We start from the raw sequence: 21,390 nt of genomic DNA, 5'->3' as shown, positions 1-21,390 counted from the left end.
AGGCCTGGGAACTATGGGCCCCTAGTAGATCTGACTGTGGAGCTGGCCCAGAGAAGGCCCAAAGGGTACCAGTCCTGAGAACCACTGTGGCCAAGGGGCAAAGAAGTGGGTAGGAAAACCTGGCATGGTGTGGCTGAGCTTCTGGCCACAAGGGGGCAGCAGTACCTCACCAACATGCCAGGCTTCTGGGTATTCCCTTCTGCCCAGGCAGCTTCCTACAGAGACACAGAAGGCACTCCAGGAGGTTGAGGAGAAGGGAGAGGAGATGGGGCATGGGAGGTCAGAGACCCGGACAACTGCCCTGTGACCCAGGACAGCAAGTCCCCTCCCACCCTGAATTGCCACCTCTGTAATAACAAACCTGCTGACACCTATGGCCCTACAACCAGCAGACTGTGCTGCTTCGGGAAGCAGGGATCCCAGGAGAGGGCCCTCCTCCCCCAGAGCTGCCTGGCACAGTAATTCGTTAACCCAGGAGGTTAAGAGCCTTGAGGGAGGGCTGGGGATTTAGCTCAGTGGCACCTCGCCTGCCTCACAAGCGTGAGGTCCTGAGTTCGATCCCTAGTACCAAAACAAAAAAAAAAGTCCTGAGAGTGGAACTTGTGTGTGGGGTGAGACTTGTTCCAAGGAGAGCCTGAGGGAAGCTCGTGCCCACAGCTAGAGAAATAGACCCTCATCCTTCTTCCTTCAGAATTTCCCTTATCCACCAACAAGGGACAAGAGAGGCAGTGCATGGGTGGCACCCTCCCATCCCCTAAGCCCACTCTGGTGTCCCAGTGTCTGTAATTGTAACAACAGCAGTGTAACAGCATGTGCACAGAGGTGTCACGGGGAATGTATGTGAGCCCACACTCCGGAAGACCCAAGGAGGTGCCAACAGTCACAAGGTGGAGGTGGGGATGTGACCTAGATCCCTGGGGAGCCCTACCCCCAGTGCTTTAGAACTGTATGAAGAGGTTTGTTTGGCTGGGGCCTCAACCACCTGCTGGGGAAACCACTTTGAAAAAAACGGGCAACAGGAAGGAGCACAGGAAACACCTGTGTTTGGATGCAGGTGGCTCACGGGTGGTGGCAGGCAGACGGGTGAGGGGAGGCAGATAGCACTCACACACTGGCACAGCCCTGTGCTCTTTAACTATGAAGGGTGGGACAGTGCAGTTCAGCTTTTTGGGTGGTCAGCTGGGGTGACGGGGTAGATAAGGTGATCAAGTGAGAGAGACCAAGCCAATGCCTGTAATTGGTCACAGCTTTGCCCTCTGGGCCCTTGCAGGTGGATTGCAGTTCCAGAACCACCAAGAGGCTCTCAGGCCTGAAACCCCACAAAAGGCCCACTAAGTGAGGCAGGACTATGGGTGGTGGTGGGTGGGGAAAGAGGAAGCAAATACTGGCTGACCAGGTCCTGGGAAAGTGCAGATGGGGTGAGAGCTACCACAAGCTCATGGCTCAACCCACAGAACAGGGAAGGGTCTGGACATGAAATAGAGGATAAAAAAATCTTCCCAGCCAGGGGTCAAATGGGAATGTCACTGAAAACCTCTGGTTTCCAATGCTGGGAAGGAAAAGAATTCCTGACTGTACTCTACAAGGAGGGTCCTGAGACCTAAGCTGAGTATTCAGCTTTAGTGGAGGGTGCGTGTGAAAGTCAAGGTGGGTCCTGTGAGCACAGTAAGGTGAACTATCAGACCAGGGCAAAAGGGAATAGACCCTCAAGCCTTTGCCCTTTAAGACTTTCTGCATCAGAGCAGCATAAATCAACTCTAGGACAACCACTTGACCCCTCTCCATCTGTGACTTGTAGTCAGGCTATTTTCTCTCCTTTGCCCAGGCTCCAGTCGTGAGATAGTAGAAGATAGGGAGAACATTTGTCCTCCCACCTCCCCTGGTACCTTCAACCCCACAGGTGTCTCCCACAGGTCTTTACACAGGCGAAGCTGTCCAAAGCTCTTCCCGCCACCTCCTGCCCTGCTGTCACACAGGATGGGGAGACACTTGTTTCTCAGACTCAGAACAACTGGAAGCCTGATGCCCTGGGAGTAACGGATACCAGGGCAGAGAAAGCCTGTGCCCTGCTATCCTATGCCTGTACCTGCCTCAGTGAGGGGACAGGTGGACATGGGCCCCCAAGGCCTGTGACACACTGAGAGGTGCCCCATCACCTGAGTCCACAGCCATGCCTTGACCATCATCTTCAGGACTGACTCTCCCCAAAGGAAACTGTTATGGATGCATTGCAAAAAAAGAAAAAACAAAAAACAGAGGCCAGGCTGAGTTGATGTAGGATAGAATTTATTGTGTTGGTTGTAGGTGAAGCCTGCCTTTACGCCCCTCCTTTCCTCCTGCCCTCTTCCAACCTTATTTTTCCTCGTTTCCCACTCTTCTTCCTCATGTACTCAAAGCTGTAGAGAACCAAAAAAAGAAAGAAAAAAGGACATGTTTGTGAAGGCAAAGAAGCAGATGGGCTGGCATGTGGGAAAAGGACTGCTTCTTTGTCTCGCCCACAGAGCGGGGGTGCCTTACTTGTGTGTTTCTGTGCCTGTTGTGTGGGTACCACTTGCTGAACCCCAGGCATATGTCATGTTCCCTCCCTTCTATCCTACAGATAACCCTGGAATGTCCTGTTCAGGCCATCCATCCCCCATGGACAAAAGGCTCTTGGGCTGCTGGACCTGGGTTTTCTGGGCCTGGATGATACATGAGGGTAAGCTTGGAAAGACTCCAATGCCTCATAGAAACCAAGGAAGCACAATCTATCATTGAGAAAATAAGACTGTCATTGGCCTGCAAGAAGGGAGCCTTGTGGTCCAGGAGGCTGTGATCTCGTGAAAGCCACTAGTCTGTTTGATATCAAAGGTCAAGTCTATTGTCTCTGAACTTGCCATATACTCAAGCTATATGGACACTTGATAAATGATGACTAACAGCAGCTCAACTGCTATGGCTAACATCTATGTTTCCAGCTATCTCCTCTGAATTTCTTTATGACCTCTTCATCAGGTGTCCCTTTAAATGTTACTCCACAGGGTTCCACTTTAGGCCCTTTCTTGCTCTCTTTTTTTCTGGGGGGGGTACTGGGGATCGAACTCAGGACTTTGCACTTGTGAGGCAGGAGTGGTGCCACTGAGCTAAATCCCAGGCCCCCTTTCTTGCTCTCCTGATAGAACACACTCCTGGTACTACCTCTGGCTTCCATTTACATGTGAAGCTGGATGTCAAACATGCACATGGCTCTCACTTTTTTTTTTTTTTTTTTGAGACAGAGTCTTGCTTCATAGTTCAGGCTGGCCTTGAGCACAACATGTAGCTCAGGTTGGCCTCAAACTCATGGTGGTTCTACTGCCACAGGCTCCTGAGTACTGGGATTACAGGTGTGCCATCATGCCCAGCTTGTTTTTTTGTTTTTTAGACAATCTTGCTATATAGTTCAGGCTGGCAGTGGACTCACTATGTAGCCAAGGCTGGTCTCGAACTCATGGTGAACCTCCTGCCTCAGCCTCCCAAGTGCTGGGATTACAGGTGTGCACCACCACACTTGGTTGAACACTGAACACTTCCTTTTTAACATCAAATTCAACATGCTCAAAATCAAATTTAACATCTTCTCAAAACCTGTTTCTTCTCTAGGGCTCTTGGATCACTATCTCAGTATCCAAGCCATACAGCTGGGCAACATCCTTGACTCTTTCCTCTGCCGCCTCACCTGGTCATCAGAACCCTCTCAATTAAATGCACTAAACATTTCTAAACTTCATCTACTTCTATTTACCCCCATTGGCAGTACTCAGGTTTGGGACATGTTACCCTCTCACTTGGACATTAAAGTTGCCTTTATACAGGCTTCCAGCCTCTGGTCTTGCCTGTTTGGTCTATTCTCCATGACACAGAGTGATGACTAAAAGATAAATCTACCATCACAGGTCCTCTTTCTCTGCAGCAAAAACCCAGCCCATTTCACCTGGCTCACAAAGCTGTTTAGAGTTTATTCACCTCTCTTGCTTCATTTCTAATTTCTCACTCTATACTGGAGCCTCCCTGAACCACTGACTGGGCTCACTCACCCAGAGCTTGGTACCACTCCCGCCATAGTTGGCTGTTGCCATGCTCATGCCAGCTTAGCAGACAGCCCTTAGTCATCACACATTGTTTTAGAAGTTGGACCTGCATTTGCCCTGGTATAATAATCATACCCCATTACAACTGCCTATTTATTTATTTATTGTGACAGAGTCTTGCTATGTAGTTCAAGTTGGCCTCAATCTTGCAGCAATCCTCCTGCCTCAGCCTCCCAAATGCTAGGACTATAGAAATGTGCTACCATGCCTGCCTGGTTTTTAACATACCATGAATCCACATACCATGTAATTCAACCATATAATGTGTACAATTTAATAGCCTCTACTATACTCAGAGTTGCACAAGTTTAGACTATTTTAATTTATTTTTTACATGGCTTTTTTTTTTTTTTGGTACTGGGGATCGAACTCGGGTCTTTGCGCTTTCGAGGCAGGCACTGGAACCACTGAGCTAAATCCCCAGCCACATGGTTTCTTTTTAATGCTAATCTTTTCATCAACCACAAATTTTAGACTATTTTAACCAACCCAAAAAGATAACCCTGCACCACTTAGCTATCGTTGCCAGGGTCCACCCCCTAATCTAGGTAACTATTAATGTATTTTCTGTCTCTATAGGTTTCCCTAGTCTGGATATTTCTTGTAAATGAAATCAGGTTAGGTCTTTCCAACATACTCGGTTCTAAGATTGACTTGAGAACTTCTGTGGAGGTTTAAATTCACCAGGTCTGGCATGGGGCCAGGCAATTCTCTATTTGATCAGTCTGCATCTCCCTTATCCCCTGAAGACAAAGCCAGAAACACAGTAAGTGGTTATGACATGTCTTTTCATGAGTACCTCTAAAATTTGTCTAGCTCTGGGCTCCCTGTATCCAATTCTCCAACTCTTATCTCAAAAGCAATCCTAAGACATTTTGAGCAGGAAAGTACCATATGTTCAAATGCAGCAAAAGCCTGGAAACTCAAAACACACCCCTTACGAGCATCAATCTCTGTTAGGCCTGCAGCACAAACCTGAGTTCTGAGCGGTTACTCAGGACATACTTACAGATTAATACCTCTGCTACCTGCCTGCCCAAATTGCCTGAAATTTCCACAATAAAGCTTTTCCTTTGGGTTGAAGCAGTATTGTCCATCTTGGTTTAGGGGCAAAATCCTTTCTTCCCTTAAACAGATCACAGAAAATTTGGAGAAGTGAAGGAGGGAGGGTGTAGTTCAATGGTAGAGAATGTACTTGTCATGCATGAGGCATCCTGGGTTCAATCCTCAACAAGCATTAAAAAAAAAGTGTGGTGGGCTGGGGATGTAGCTCAGCGGCACCAAGTCTGTCTCCCAAGCCCAAGCTCCCAAGTTCAATTCCCAATACCATAAAAAAAAAAGTGTGGTGGTGCATGCCTGTAACCCCAGCACTCTGGGAGACTGAGGCAGGAGGATCGAAAGTTTGAGCCCATTCTGGGCAATTTGGGGACTACTGAGATGCCATCTCAAAACAAGCCAACAAACTAAAAAAAATGGGAGAGGTCAGGGAATAGGGAGGCCCAGAGCACACCTGAGAGACCTTTCCAAGGCAGCCTCAAAACTGAAGCATCAGCTCCTGAGGATTGCTATAAAAACAGAAATGCTAAACAAGATGTGGTGGTAGAGACCTATAATCTCAGCACTGAGTGGGTGGAAGGATTAAAGATCTGAATATTCATGTACTCAAGAAGCTGAGGAAGACCCCAAGCAAGTCATTTCATTTTTTTTTTTTTGAGACAGGAACTATATAGTCCAGGATGACCTTCAACTCACTATGTGGCACAGGCTGTCCTCAAACTTGCAGCAATCCTCCTGCCTCAGCTTCCCAAGTGCTGGGATTACAGATGTTCACCATCACGCACAGGCTCATTTTTTTGCTTGGTTTTTTTTTTTTTTTTTGGTACCGGGGATCAAACTTGAGACCTTTCATTTTCAAGGAAGGCAGAGGAACCACTGAGCTAAATCCCTGGCCAGTCATTTCTTGAATTTAGGATAAAACTGGCTTATCAAATAGAGCTATAGGGCCGGGGATTTAGCTCAGTTGTGCCGCCACCTGCCTGGAAAGTGCAAGATCCCGAGTTCAATCCCCAGTACAAAAAAAAAAAAAAAAAAAAAATAGAGCGGTATCATTTGAAAAGGCAGACGTGATGGTATTTTTCAAAATGAAAATGTACAGATGAGAAAGATTACTGAAGGATGATTGATGTATACTTGGAAAATACAGATAAGAGCACAGAGAACAAAATTAACCTACTTCTCAAGCATGGGATGTAGGGCTAGGTGAAGTCTTTCAAACTTCAGAGAGGAGTCACTTGAGCTGAGATCAAAGACAAATATGGCTTTCACAGGATTCTGAAAAAAGCAGGCATTAATACAGTAAGGAAAAATATTCCTGTGGTCTGGACAGGAGATAATGTGTAAGTCTTTTTAAAAATTGTTAGAGGAGGGCTGGGGATGTAGCTCAGTGGTGCCGCACCTGCCTGGCAAGCTCAAGGTACTGAGTTTGATCCCCATACTGGTGGGAGAAAAAAAAATGTTAGGAGAAACTGGCTGGTCTGACAGGCATGGTGGCGCTTGTCTGCGATCTCAGCACCCAGGAGGCTGAGAGGTTGAGGCTAGCCTGGGCTACATAGTAAATTAAAGGCCAGCCTGAACTACAAAGTCAGACCCTGTCTCATAAACAAACAAACAAACAAAAAAAATGAAAAGAAAGTGGCTGGTCTTGGGAGTTGATGTCAGTAGACACTGAAATCTTTCCAAATGTTTTATGAGGCTTAGCATTATTAACTCTACCTATAGCCCAATGATGTGGGATGACTTACTGTCCTCCAATGTTCTTGTGTACTTTTATACCCTTGATCTTGGCTCTTCACTTCAATATCTTTGTCTTATCATTAATTTTTTTTTTTTTTAAACACAGGGTCTTGCTATGTAGCCCAGACTGGCCTTGAACTCCTGGCGACCCTCCTGCCCCACCCTCCCACAGGTGTGTGCTGGCATGCCTGGCTCTCAATTCTTAGTAATACTGTACTTTAGATTAGCTGAAATGAGATAATACTGGAGAATGATTTGCTTGTTTTTCTGTAAATTCATTTCTTCCTGTTATAAAAGCTATTGAAATAATTATTTATTTTTTCTGGATTTTTTTTTTTTTTTTTTTTTTGAGATAGGGTTTTGCTATATAGTTCAGGCTGGCCTAGAACTATGTAGCCCAGGCTGGCTTGGAATTTGTGGCAAGCCTCCTGCCTCAGCCTCCTGAGTGCTGGGATTATAGGCATTTGCCACCATGCCCAGCTTATTTATTTTATTTTTTATTTTTGGGTACTGGGGATTGAACTCGGGACCTTGCGCTTGCGAGGCAGGTGGTGGAACCACTGAGCTAAATCCCCGGCCCTTTTTATTTTAAATCATCTCTAAATCTCCAGCAACTAAAATAGGCTGCTATACACAAGAGGTACTCAATAAATATTTGCTGAAGGAGGGGTAGGGATATAATGGAAAGGTAGAATGCTTTTCCTGGGTTCAATCCTCAGCTCTGCAAAAAAAATTTTTTTTGCTGAACTGGATCACTTGTCACACATCTTCAATAGGTACTGAAACAACAAGAGGGTTCATGTGTAACTTTAGGCCTTATATCAAAGTGAAGATTCTTGTCCATTGTTACCTAGAAAATCAACACAATAGCAGATTCTCTGGCTTAAAAGATTTTTAAAAGCACGCAAATGATCACCATTACAGCAAACTTTATAGGGGAAAAAAAGGGATCAGGGCCGGGGATTTAGCTCAGTGGTTCCGCCGCCTGCCTCGCAAGCGGAAGGACCCGAGTTCGATCCCTGGTACCAAAAAAACCCCAAAAAACAAAAACAAAAAACTGAAAAAAAGGGATCCTAGGAAGAACTTGGAAATAGAACTGCTCTGAGAATCACTGTACAAAGTATGTGTTTCCCAGAAAGAATGACTCCAAGGCCAGGGAAAACTTGGTCAGAAACAACTGATTCTATTAATAAATCTAGAAAGATTAAATTGCATTTAGGAGTAAGGGTGGGTAACAGGAAATATATAATGAAAGAATAACAACAGTTCATATTTATTGTATGAGTACTGGTACTTAGACCTATGCCAGGAGTTCCACTTACATTTTCCTCCATTTTATTTTATTTTTTATTTTATTGAGACAGGGTCTTGTTATGTACTTCAGGCTGGGTTTGAACTTACTATGTAATTGAGGGTGGTCTGGAACTCACAGTGATCTACCTGCCTCAGCCTCCCGAGTGCTAGGATAATAGGCGTGTGCCACCACACCCGGCTTTTGAGTTCACTATGTAGCCCAGGCTGGCCTTGAAGTCAAAGCCATCTTCCTGCCTCAGCTTCTCCGGTGCTGGGTTTACAGGCTGTGCCACCATGCCCAGATTTTTTTCTTTTTTTTGGTAGTTCTGGGGATTGAATCCAGGGCCTTCACACTGATCTACCTTTTTTTTAAAAAAAAAAAAAACAAGGTCTTGGGCCAGGGATTTAGCTCAGTGGTGCTGCACCTGCCTCACAAACGCAAGGTTCTGAGTTCAATCCCCGGTACCAAAAAAAAAAAAAAGACAGGGTCTTGCTAAATCACTAAGTTACCCAGACTAGGCTTGAATTTGCTATCCCCTTGGCTCACCCTCCCAAAATGCTGGGATTACAGGGGTGCACCGCCACATCCAGCTTCCACATATTTCTTTCCAGCCTGAAATATCCTATCTTTTTGGTTTGGCTTTCCATTTCTTTCTTTTTTTGGCTTTCCATTTCTTGATCTTGGGAGTTGATTCCACAAAGGAGGACACATCAGGATTTCCTATAAAGAAAAGAAAACGTTCATTTGTTCCTTCTAGTAATTTTTATTTTCTTTAAAAAATAACCCCCCCCCCCAAATAAAAAAAACAAAATCCCTAGGGCTTTTGCACTGAGGTACATCTCCAGAGCCTTGTTAGTTTTTTGAGACTGAGTCTCACTAAATTGCCTAAGGTGGGCTTGATTTGTAATCCTCTTGCCTCAGCCTCCCAGACTGGTGGGATAATAGGAGTGTGCCTCCACACCCAGCTCTTCCCTGTGACTTTCAGCATTTTCTTAGCCCTCTGTCAGAGCAGCACATAGGATCCCTGTCTTCAGAAAACAAGCTCCAAGCCACTTGGACTCCATTATTGATTTCTTCTTTTTTTTTTCTGTACCAGGGATTGAACTCCGGTCCTTGCGCTTATGCAGCAGGCGTCGAAACCACTGAGCTAAATCCCCGGCCCTGATTTCTTCTTTTTTTATTTAACGGTAGCAAAGTTTTATTAAAGGTAGGAAAACAGGCTCTGCAGAGCAAGTTTGGGCCAAGTAAAAGGAGGAAAAGAAGTACACCCTACAATGTGTATGCAAGAGCAAACACAGTGGCCCTATTATTGATTGCTCTGATGCCTCAGAGGTCATGTAGTTGTAAATATAGTTAATGTAATATATGGTTGTAAAAATAGTTGAGGTATTTTACTCTTCAAATATACTACCATGTATGTGGCTCCATTAAAGCCATAGTAGATATTCTTACAGCTTACTTTTTTTTGTTTGCTTTTTTGTTTTTATTTATTGAGATAGGGTCTCACTATGTAGCCCAGGCTGGTCTTGAACTCTCAGTGATCCTCCTGCCTCAGCCTCCCGAGTGCTAGGATTAGAGGAACACACTACCACACCTGGCTCTTGCAGCACACACTTAAAATAATATGAGGTAAAATCCTAGAGAAAGGTGAAAGAAAAAAGAAGCCAAAGATTTATTTTTATTTGAGGTGCTAGGGATTGAACAGAGACCTTTGAGCATGCTAGGGAAAGACTCTACCACTGAGACATGTCCCCAGCCCAGAAGCTAAAGGCTTCAGTGCAAATCTGCATTATTACTGTTTCTAGTATCTAAATTCCAAACTTTAGTATCCTTAGCAAAGAAAATATAAAATGCAAATATCTCAGAGGTATCTGTTTGGTAATTTTCCTCTCTAAATCTTTTCTTTATGCTCGAATCCCAAAGTGTACATAAGAGATGGGATAATTTGACTTCTAGAAAGAGGGCTCATGTGTAAATTTTTCAAATGTACACATTTCTAGAATAGCTAATCTAAGGTTAGTTACTAGGATTGGGGGTAAAGAAACTTGGATCCTGGTTTTGAGAAACCAAACTATTTTTTTCTTTGTTTGTACATAAACAGCTGAATATTGCTGGGGAAAAGCCATACACTGGGCCATCTGGTTTAACTTTAAACTTAAAATGTGCCCCTAATGCTACCAAGGCAGTCCTACTAAAGCCTTACTTTCTCTCTCCTCTGCATTTACTTTTGTCTTCACCTTTATTGGCTCTACTATCAGTAGAAGCATCCTTGTCTCTACCTGTCAATCCCTCCTATTTCCTTAGATCCTCCCATGGATTTTACTCCTCTGTAGGTCAAATGCTTCTCTCTCCTGTATCACCCACCTTTTGTCCCCACTATATCTATCACTCCCAAAGACACATAAACCCTACCATCTTAGAAACATCTCTCCTGGGCTGAGGATGTAGCTCAGTGGTAGTTCTTTCCTGACATGTGCAAGGCCTTGGGTTCCATCCCCAGCACTACAAAAAAACAAAACCAAAAAACCTCCTCCCTTGACTTCACATCCTTCTACATGCATCCCCAAATTTCTCTACATCCTTCACAGCAAAAGATGCCTACATGTGCTGTCTCTATTCCCTGTTTCCTGTTCACTTCACAACCCATTCCAGTCAACATTCCTAACTGACTCACATGAATAGGTCTAAGGTCATCAATGACATTCTCCAGGTAACCAATTCAATAGTCATGCCTCTGGCCCAAGATCACTAGAACACTCAGCAGCACAAGACAGCTGATGTCTCTCCTAGCTGTCATCTTCTCTGCCCTCAGATTCCTCAACTCAACAATTTCCTTCTGTCCTCCTGGGGGCTCCCTCTCTGCCTCCTTAATGTTGGAATGCTCCAGAACTTGGTCTTGGAATCTCTCTTCTCTTTCTTTCAAGTCAAGGGTAATAAACTGGCAGACTTCACTTGCAGTTGAATCAGCTTATTATGTTTAAAAACATCTGACTTAGGGGCCGGGGATTTAGCTCAGTGGTTCCGCCGCCTGCCTCGCAAGCGCAAGGACCCGAGTTTGATCCCCGGTACCAAAAAACAAAACAAAAAACTCCCACCTGATTTAGAGGGCTTGGGATGTGGCTCAACAGTAAAGTGCTTGCCTAGTGTGCAAGGTTCAATTTTCCAGCAAAGGGGTGGTGGTGGTGGTTCAACATCTTAAAAAGCTGAAGGTTTTACATTTTTAAAAATCCAGATTTCTGATGCCTTAGGGGAGGAAACTGTGTCAACATTGGGCCAGCATTTTAACAACAGAGAAATCCTCTGAATGGAACAGAAGCCACTTCCTTGACACTAGGTGCATTCATTATCCGCGATATCTAAAGCAAGAGAATTGGAAGTTTTCAGCCGCATTCCCTTAAGTACTAAAAGGTTCTACTCTCCAAGCCACCAACACATCGCAATCAGCTTCAATTAATTTTACAGCTGGTTAGGCAGGGTCCGCAGACACCTCGAGAGGAGGGGCTTGAAGGACTCCACCCCATAGAGAATTTAACAGCTCTCGGGAAAAGACGAGAAATCACGTTTTAAAATAACAGAATTACGCCAAGACAAATACAGAAAATCCTTTCTGCAAAAAATGACTCCCGTGATCGTGTAAAAGCATGAAGTTTAGCCTTCCTCCGGCTCTCAGGGCTGAGGCGGCATGCGGACACCCAAAGGAAGCATTCGTCCCACCCCACCCGGTTTTAGGAAGAAGCCCTGTTCTAGAGTAGAGAGATCATCGAAAAATTACTAGACAAGTACAGCTCTTCTTGCCATCGCTCTTTCGCGCCAGACTGTGTTCAAGGAATTGGGAGGGCGCTGGAACCGGCCGGGCCTTACTCTTTGGCCGGCCGAGTTTGGAGGGCGGGTCAGGCCCAGCTGGGGCGGAGACTGGGAGGAGCTGGCCCCAGGAGTCACCTCAGGTCCACGGCTGTGCTCCGCGCGACTTCCTCTTGCCACCCTTATTCCCCCGACCCTGTAAACCTGTAAGGTTTAGTGGGTCTGAGTGAGCCACTGGCAAACCCGGTCAAGGAGGACAGGATCCGAGAGCGCCAGGAGGTGGCAGCCTCCGCCCAGAAAGCCCCACCCAAAGGAAGCCCGCAAGCCAAGGCGCCGGCAGAGCCCACGCGCGATCGGGGGAGGGCGCGTGCGGCGTGACTACGCGACTCGAGGCGCGTCCCGTGACGCCATCGCGCCCGCTTTTGAAAGTTGGCGCCTGGGGCTGCCTCCCATGCTGCCCTGCGCCAACCCCTCCCCTCACCTTTCCTCCCCCGCCCTCTACTCGCCGCCCGGCCGCCCCCCCCTACCCGTTCCTTCCCTTATCAGCACCCGCGGCCCCGGCAGCGCCGACGCAGGCGCACTGCACCGCTCCGCCGCCATTTTGTGTCCGAGCCTGTGGAGCGATTAAACCGTGCGCGGAGCTGCTTCTTTGGCGGTAGCGGCGGTAGCGGTAGCCGGTGCAGGCGCGCGGAGCTAGCCGGGGACGCCGGGTGGCCGGAGCGGTGGAGCGGCGGCGGAGCGGGCGCCGCGGGGGGTGTGGCGCGGAGGTAAGGGGGCCCGGGGTGGAGGAGGTTTCGCGGGCCGCCTCTAGGTGTCACGATGGGGCCGCTCCGGTCGGCGCTGGCTGCCCGGCGCCAGCGCCGCCGCCGGGGGGTGTTTGTCTCCCTCTACCGTCCCTGCTGCGGCGCGGCCGCCGCCATTGCCCGCCGCTGTCGCGGCCCGGCTCCCCCCCTCCACGCCCGCCCTCTAGGCCTTCCTTCTGCTTGCATGCTAGGCCTCGGGCGGCAGTGGCTGCGACGATAGAGGCCCGCGCGCCCGGAGACTCCATTTTCCTTCCTTTGTCTCTGCCCTCGAGGCCGGCTCTTGGCCCGGCTGCTTACCCGGCCGCGGCCCGCCCTCTGCCCTCCGCCCCTCCCGCGGCGAGTGGCCCGGGTTGGGGCTTGATCTCCGCGCCCTGGCTTCAGCGCCTGCCTCGCTGAAGAACCCAGATCCTCTGCCACCGCGCGCCCTGCCGGTTCCCAGCGTCCTATGGGTGTCGGATCCCAGAGGACGCGTCTCGGGCTGCCTATCCTCCAGCCCGATCGGTCCCGGAACCTACCCGGCCGCCCTGTGTGCGTCCCCAGCCACTCAGCTACTCGGCGGTTGCTCCTAGTCCGCGCGTCGCCGCCGCTGGTCTCCGTCTCCGCCGAGTGGCGCAGGCGGCGCTGCTGCGGCTGCGAGCAGAGGGACCCCAGAGTTGCCGAGAGCTCCCTCTGCAAGGCTGGCTGAGCTGCTCGCGCCTCTGCGCCGCCCGAGCGGGCGGGGGGAAGCGCGCTCGCCGCCCCCGCCGGGCCTCGCTGCGCCCCTAAACACACCAGGGTTCCGCGTCCGGACCCTACTGGGGCCGGACCCCCGCGGTGAGCGGAAAAGACCTGAATTCGGCACCGTGTAATTTTTCTGTCAGGCTTAGACTCTCCCAGCTCTTTGGAGTGTGTGGTAGCAGCCTGACTTTATGTGCTCAGCGATCTCAAAGGGACTGAAACTTATTTTCACCCCGATTTCAAGTGAAGTGACAAACTCCTGAATTCGAGAGTATGGGCTGTCTACGCTGGTTCAGGCCATCCTTGAGTTTCCCTCCCACTTTAAAATGTCCCAACGCTAGCTAACTTCATACACCATTTAGTACCTGATGCTCTAGGGCTAAGGAAAGGCATTTCAGCCCCCGGGATTGTGCAATCCAATCTAAAGCGCCAGTAGGGCAGAATGAATTTATTCTTGACTCGACTGGTAATTTGCCCATACGCTGAAATGTGAGGGTTGATGTTGTAATTGAATCCTGGGTCACTCGCTGCAGATGGTTTATAAATATCTGTGCCTAAAGTAACTGCTCTTTAGTAGCTGACTTCCTGTATCCCTGAGTTCAGCATTAAATAAACATTTACATACTGACTCTTAATACTTCAAGTCTACATCAACTGAGAAAGTTAAAATTCATATCCCTCGCAGGCAGAAAAAGTTAAAACGGCACATATTTAATTTTACTCATTCGTTAAGTCTTCTTGCATGATTAATTACTAGTTTTGTTTTGTCCTCAGATATTCTAGCACATTAGTGTAGCAACTTGGAACAGTTGATGTATCAACTTGAATTCCTTAGGAGATTAAAAAAAAAAAAAGTCTGCATTGACTTAAAAAAAATTTTTTTTCGTACCGGGGATCGAACTCAGGACCTTTTACTTTTGAGGCAGGTGCTGGAACCACTGAGCACCCAGCCCGCTGCATTGACTTTTTTAAAGTTTTGAGACGGTCTTGCTAAGTTATTAAATTGCTCAGTGTGGGCTTTAACCTGAGATTCTCCTGCCTCAGCCTTCCAGAGTACTGGGATTACAGGCATGCCCCACCATGCCTGGTTGGATTGACATATTTTATGGAAGGTTAGGTGTTTTGTATTTATGAAGAAATTAAAATATGCTGGTGATAAGCAGACTTGTTGGGTAGACTATATGTAATCTTTTTTTTTTTTCGACTATATGTAATCTCAATCTGTAGGTTCTCATAGCCATCTGTCTCCATATGCAAGTTTTTTCAACATCCGCTTTTTGAACCCAACAAAATGTACCTGCTTTCCTTTCTCCCTAGTAAAACTGCACAAAGTAACTAAATGAAGTACTGATGGAGTATCAGGCTGGGAATAGAAACACCTTTAATTATATGTTTGTCCATTTGTGTAATTTGTTGTATTTTTGTTTTCAGTTTTTCTTTCAAAATTGTGGATGAAAAGTAGTAAACATTTATTAAAATAAACTTCACAAAATTTAAAATGCAGCAGATTTGTAATTGAGCCAGAACTAAAGCTTGTTTCCCCAGGTTAACATTGTATTCCACTGACTATACTTTTTGAATCAGTTGTTCTGTGCGTGCTCATCTACTTTTTTTTTTTCTTCTTTCTGTACTGGGGATCGAACTCATGACCTTGCACTTGCTAAATCCTTGGCCCTTCTGCTTCTTGGTCTTACACATCATTTTTGTTTTTGTCGTACTGGGGAATGAACCCAGAGCTTGTACTGAGCTGCATCCACAACCCTTTATTTTCAATTTGCCCAGGCTAGGCTCAGGCTTACCATCCTCCTGCCTTACCCTCTAAGGGTGCTGGAATTACAGCACATAGCCTCATGCCTGGCTCATTTATGCTTGTTTTAATAGTAAAAACTTTGTCCCCACTGTCCTTTGATTTTTTGTTTTCCTTTGATATTCTTGGATGCCAGGGATCATACTTTGTTTTTATTGGAGTATAGGGAAAATAAATTGAGAATGAAATGATAAGGTAACTTACTAAAAGTTACTTACTTAAAAGTATGAAGAAGAAGGCCGGGGATTTAACTCAGTGGTTCTGCTGCCTGCCTCAAAAGCGCAAGGTCCCAAGTTCGATCCCTGGTACCAAAAAAAAAAAAGTATGAAGAAGATTGTAAGAATGTTTGCCTATCCCATGCCTGCCTCTGAAGCACAAGGTCCTAAGTTTGATCCCCAGTACTGGGGGTGGGGGAATGTTTGCCTACATAATGCTGCTTATTTAAGAATAGTTATAAAAGTTATCCTTAACCCATTCAATCTACATAAGAAAATTTACATAATGCAAATTATCCTTAAGATGTATTAAAAAAGGAAAAAAAGATGCCCTCAAATTTTCAGAGCTTTAGGATTTTTGTCGTTAAAGGATATTGAGAAATGAGGGCACCCACCTGAGGCTTCTCTGAGTAGCTTGTGGAGTTCCTTGGCAGAGGCCAGCTGTGGATAAGGCCCTAGGGAAAAGTCTTATGGCAGAACTTTGCACCGTGGTTTTTTGTTTTTGTTTTTTAGGTTTTTTGAGACAGGGTCTTGCTCTAATTCAGGCTGGCCTTGAACTCACTATGTATCCCAGGCTGTCCTCAAACTTGCAGCAGTCCTCCTGCCTCAGCCTCTTAAATGCTGAGATTACAGACATTCACCACTATACCAGGCTGTACAGTGGTTCTTCTCCCAGAATGTCACCCCTGGAGACTGTTTGAAAGATGCTGCTGGCATATGGTTGCTCCACATCATCTATTTTATAAGTTCCATCTCTTTTTTTTTTTTTTTTTTTGGTACTGGGGATCAAACTCAGGTCCTTGCGCTTGGGCAGCAGGCGGTGAAACCACTGAGCTAAATCCCCAGCCCTATAAGTTCCATCTCATTTTTAAAATCAGAAGCATAGCTAGATCATCTGTCTACCTTATTTGCTTGACTTGGCTCCAGATGACTTTGAGGCTGTTTTGCAGAAAATTAAATCCTTTATGCCATGCATTGTGGTACTTGCCTATAATCCTAGCCTCTGAGGCTGAGGCAGGAGGATTGCAAGTTCAGGGCCATCCTGGGCTATGTAGTGAGACCCTGTCATGAAAACAGCCCTCAAAATTAGATCCCTCTGAGCTGGATGTGTTGGCATACACCTATAATCCCAGCATTCTAGAAGAAGAGCCTGGAGGGTCCCCATGAGTTTGAGGACAGTCTGGGCTACATAGGAAGTTCAAGGCAGCCTGAACTGTGTAGTAGACCTTCTCTCAATAAACGACAACAAAAATTAGATCCTTCTTCATTACTTTTTTTTGGTACCAGGGATCAAACTCCAGACCTTGCACTTACGAGGCAGGTGGCAGCACTACTGAGCTAGATCCGCAGCCCTTGGTTTGGGGTCCCCCTCCTTGGTTTAGTTTTTGAGATAGGATCTCACTATGTAGCCTAGGCTGGCCTCAAACTTGTGTCTATCCTTCTGCCTCAGCCTCCTGAGTGCTGGGATTACAGGCGTGTGCTACCACATCCAGCTAGATCTTTTTTTCAAACAACTACAATTTGTTATAATTTAAAATTTGGGGTAAGGTGTGGTGATTCATGCCTGTAATCCTAGCACTCTATTGCAAATTCAAACCCAGCTTTTTTTTGGCAGTTCAGCAAGAGAGACCCTGTCTCAAAAAAGGTTGGGTGACTGGGGTTGTAGTTCCATGTAAAGGCCCTGGATTTGATCTCCAGTACTACAAACAACAAAACACTTTGAAAAGAATATAGGTTTAGAAAAAATAATATATAACTTTGAAGGCCTTACTTCTCAGTTGGATATATAGAGTTGATGATACCACATTTGTTTTTTAGAACACCTTCAAACTTTTCTACTCCCTATCTTATCTGCCTTGTCATCTGTGTGTATTTTCTCAGTGATTCAGTATTTGAGTGTAGATATGTGGCATTTCATAAAGTATAGATTGCTGCTGACATACATATATCCCAATGCCAGTGACCTGGTTTTTTTTTTGAAACTTGTTACTCACTTTAGATCACTCTTAGAATTTGTAGGTGTTTAAAATTCTGTTCTTTTTTTTTTTTTTGGTACCAGGGATCGAACTTGGGACCTTGCGCTTGAGAGGCAGGTGTCGGAACCACTGAGCTAAATCCCCGGCCCAAAATTCTGTTCTTTTGAATCATGCTTGTGATAATATAAGGGCTGTAATACCAAAGTGTATCTTGGAGTAAATGCATTAATCTACTTGTTAGAAATTACTCCCAGGGCCAAACTTCTCTTCAGCTTAGTTTTGTGGGCTAAGTGTGAGATAGATATCCTTTTAGTTGTACTTCTTATGCCAGTTCTTTGGAAATTCTTGTATTACATGGGATTTTATTTTTTCTACTAGGGTAGTTCTACTCTACCATTGCTTAACGCTTGATTAGTTCATTTGGTAATTTAGGGAGGAATAATATCAGCTAAGGAAGGATTTCATTATTTGACAAAAAAAAAAAATTCATTGCTGTATTTCTAGGATTTTCAGAGGTCAGTAAAAGCTTCTTCCCTGTAGTTATCTTGTTAAACTGAAAAGCAGTCTTGTAAACTAACTTTATCACTAAGACCACTGTTTACTGAAGATTTAAAAAAATAAACTGTTAAAAGACTATCACTGCAGCTATAAGAATTTCTTTTTTTTTTTTCTTTTGAGTTGAGTTGAGGGGTCTGGCTATGTATTTCAGGCTGGTTTTAAACTGTTTACCCCAGACTGGCCTTGAACTCGTAGGGTCCTCCTTCCTTAGCCTTCTGAGTGCTGGGATTACAAGTGTGCACCACCACACCCAGTTAACAATTTTTGGGGCCAAGTGTGGCAGGAGGATCTCTGGATTGAGAGTTCATGGCCAGCCTGGATTACAAAGGGAGACTCTATCTCAAAAAAGGAAAAAAAAGTAAAAAGGGCTGGGGTTATAGGTCAGTGATAAAGCTTTTGCCTATCATGTTAAAGTCCCTGGGTTTGACTCCTAGTACTGCAAAAAAAAAGTTTTAATTTATTGATTGTTCAAATATATGTGCCGTAGATTATAATGGAGTGTTCTTTTGACAGTCATGGATTTTTAGCCTTGATAGGTACTTAATGGAAGAGTGTGATTAGTGATGTCACATATTCATGTTATATATGCATTTGTATGACTTTAGTATTTCATAAAATGATTTCTGTGTCTCTTTTAGAATGACTTCGGACCCAGAGCCAAAGAACAAGTTGCGCTAGTGGACACATTGCTGACAGAGAGCTTGAGAGCAAAGTTTTGTTTTCCCTCCTCAAACTGACTTTGCAGCCACGGAGAGGTAAATGTTATTTCTATGTCTTGCTCTTAAAAATGGAAGTAGTGTAGCCATCCTGTGGCTGGAGGATTTGCTAGATGATTTTGGGATATAGAAGTATAGGACATGGAACATTTGGGAGCATACAGGTTTTATTATGAGAGTCTTGGGTTTGAAATTGCATTGCCATATGTTAGCTTGGTGACCCTGGGCAAATTACTTAACCTATATACTCCTACAGTCCTCATTTGAGAGAAAATAACACCAGTTTCCAAGGCTCTTCTTAGGGTTTAGAATGCATATAAAGGATTAAGTACCATTCTGGGCATGTACATAGGAAAACCGTAGGACAGTGGTGGCAAACCTTTTAGATCTTTCAATGGTAACAAATAGCCTGTTGTGGCTTGCATGCCATAGGTTCATCACCACTGCCCTAGGAAATCATGGCTGTTTTTCTGCAGAAATTTTTGGAACATATATTTTGATTATTGGAAAATGACCTGTTCACGGCCTTTAGCAATATGTAAATTTGATAAGGAACAGATGGTATCCCCTCTCCCCGTTTTTTTGGGTTATCTGGGATCAAACTCAGGACTTTGCACTTTCAAGGCAGGTGCGGCACCACTGAGCTAAATCCCTGGCCTTATGGTAGCCTCTTCTTGGGAAAGCTAGTGTCATCAATAAAATTTGTCTTAATGAATTTAGTTAGCCTAATTGATGGCCCATGTTTGTATCAGAGAGAGATGGTCAATGCCAATGATCTGTAATTTCTGCTCTAAAATACAATGAGTATCATAGGGAGCTTGGAACAAGCCTTTCATAAATCTTGGGGTCTGGTATACTTTCCTATCTTTAAACAACAATAAATAAATATGGATATGAAGATTACCTTTCAGGATACCAAGCACATCTTTTTACTTCTAGAAAAACATGAAAATAATTTAATTGCCCTTGTATAATGGCAAAAAGGAATGTAGAGGTAGAAATTCCAGGTGTTAAAATTAGATAAGCTTATGTGAATGAATCATCTTAGTACTACTAGAATTTTCCCTAAAAGTTAATGCCTAAGGGCCGGGGATTTAGCTCAGTGATTCTGCTGCCTGCCCTGTAAGCATAAGGACCCAAGTGCATCCCTGGTACCAAAAAAAAAAAAAGTTAATGCCTGGAGCAAATAGGAGGAAGGAATGGGAATGAAAGCTTCTGTTTTCGAAATGGTAACTTGGTATCTTGGTGGATGGGAAGAACAAAGTCTGTATGGTAGTGTTCTGTGGCTCCAAAAAGAATTTGTGCCCCACAGGTTCTTTAGGAATGTTGACACAGAGTGCACATTTACAAAAAGCTGCTGAAAAGAGAAACAATACTGATTCAGAGAACTGTTGTGTAACCTAGCTTTAAGAGTTTGGGGAATGGGATTATAGGAAGATGTTGATCTTTGTTAAGTATTAAGGCTAGCTTAATTATTTAGATCCATATTTCTCAAATTGGAATATAAATGCCCTCAGGGTACAAAGTGGTATGATTTTGGGTACTTGACACAAAATAAATACACATGACATATCTTTTTAGAGCTCCAGTTATACTAATTAGGGGGGCAATGAGTTAAGTAATTTAATTGGTAAGTAATTACAAATAATACTACATTTAAATAAATGTACATATTTTGGAGCAGAATGCAAAGTATGTGACTGTTATAACACAAGTCTTTAGCAAAATAAGGCATGAGTGCTTGCTGTGGGAAGTATTCTTTGCCTAAGTGCCACAGTGGAAACATTTGGGGAACAGTATTTTGTTTTTTGTTTGTTAGATGTCTTGTCTCCCGTTCTCATGCTTGGGTTTAAATTCAGGGCCTGGTACATGGAGAAGCAATGCTTTTTATTGGACAACTGCTGACTTTGTCCTTGTAGTACTCTTCTGTGGAATATAAGTGGTTCTTGCTTGAATGCATGTATGACTCTACACATATCTGAGATGCACAAGATGATTGGTAGGCAATTTTATTTTATTTTATTTTATCTATTTATTTATTGGTACCGGGGATTGAACTCGGGACCTTGCACTTGCACAGCAGGTGCCAGAACCACTGAGCTAAATCCCTGGTCCCAGTAGGCAATTTTAGATGGGTGGACCAAATCAGAAGTATTATCAAAACCATTTCAATGATAGAAGGATTATAATTTAAAACAGAAGAGGAAACAACACAATCATGTGTAAAACTGTAAAGCAAACTCTAGCCAGACATGGTGGGACATACCTGTAATCTCAACATGTAGGAGGCTGGGGCAGGAAGATCTCCCGGAGTTCAAGGCTGTCCTGGGCTACATGGTAAGTCAAGGCCAGCCTGAACAACATAGTGAGACCCTGTCTCAAAACAAAACAGACCACAAACTATAACGCAAACTATAAAAAAAGAATTTTGGAAACATATCACAGTAACTCAAGCATAAATAACAATTTATACAATTTACTGATTTTAACAATTTACTGATTTTGTTAAGTCCCTCCTTCTATTCAGTTTGTTGAGTTGTCAGAAAATGATTGAAATCTACACTATGGACCTGTGAGTTCTAAAATAATTCTTTTTAATGT

At 44.8% G+C, this 21,390-nt stretch overlaps 1 protein-coding gene and 1 long non-coding RNA gene across 9 annotated transcripts in view; one reads left to right on the top strand and one right to left on the bottom strand.

Moving 5' to 3' along the window:
- Positions 1-2,265: 2,265 nt before the first annotated feature.
- LOC106009246 (uncharacterized) lies at positions 2,266-13,520 on the bottom strand. Of its 2 annotated transcripts, XR_002394328.2 has the most exons (4): positions 13,316-13,520; positions 8,743-8,916; positions 6,343-6,440; positions 2,266-2,396 (listed from the first exon to the last, which is right to left on the bottom strand). It is a non-coding gene; the product is annotated as an uncharacterized LOC106009246 (long non-coding RNA). The 2 variants fall into 2 exon arrangements; XR_015438778.1 differs by having other exon boundaries at positions 2,266-6,440; positions 13,316-13,515.
- The window catches only part of Ctcf (CCCTC-binding factor), a 52,467-nt gene continuing 43,650 nt past the window's right edge, over positions 12,574-21,390 (top strand). For 2 of the 7 annotated variants that reach the window (XM_004843024.4, XM_021256847.2), the window contains exons 1-2: positions 12,575-12,764; positions 18,712-18,828. The gene's annotated coding sequence lies outside the window, so the exon portion shown is untranslated. Of the gene's footprint in view, positions 12,765-18,711; positions 18,829-20,648; positions 20,789-21,390 lie in introns of all 7 variants that reach the window. The other 5 variants (XM_021256849.2, XM_087216271.1, XM_087216249.1 and 2 more) reach the window with 4 other exon arrangements.

Source organism: Heterocephalus glaber, unplaced genomic scaffold (genome assembly GCF_053883595.1).
Source record: "Heterocephalus glaber isolate CG9 unplaced genomic scaffold, H.glaber_assembly_v1.0 deba00000071, whole genome shotgun sequence".
In the NCBI taxonomy this organism is placed as follows: Eukaryota; Metazoa; Chordata; class Mammalia; order Rodentia; family Bathyergidae; genus Heterocephalus; species Heterocephalus glaber.
The sequence above is the reverse complement of the archived record's forward strand: the minus strand, read 5'-3'. Positions and strand labels throughout refer to the sequence as shown.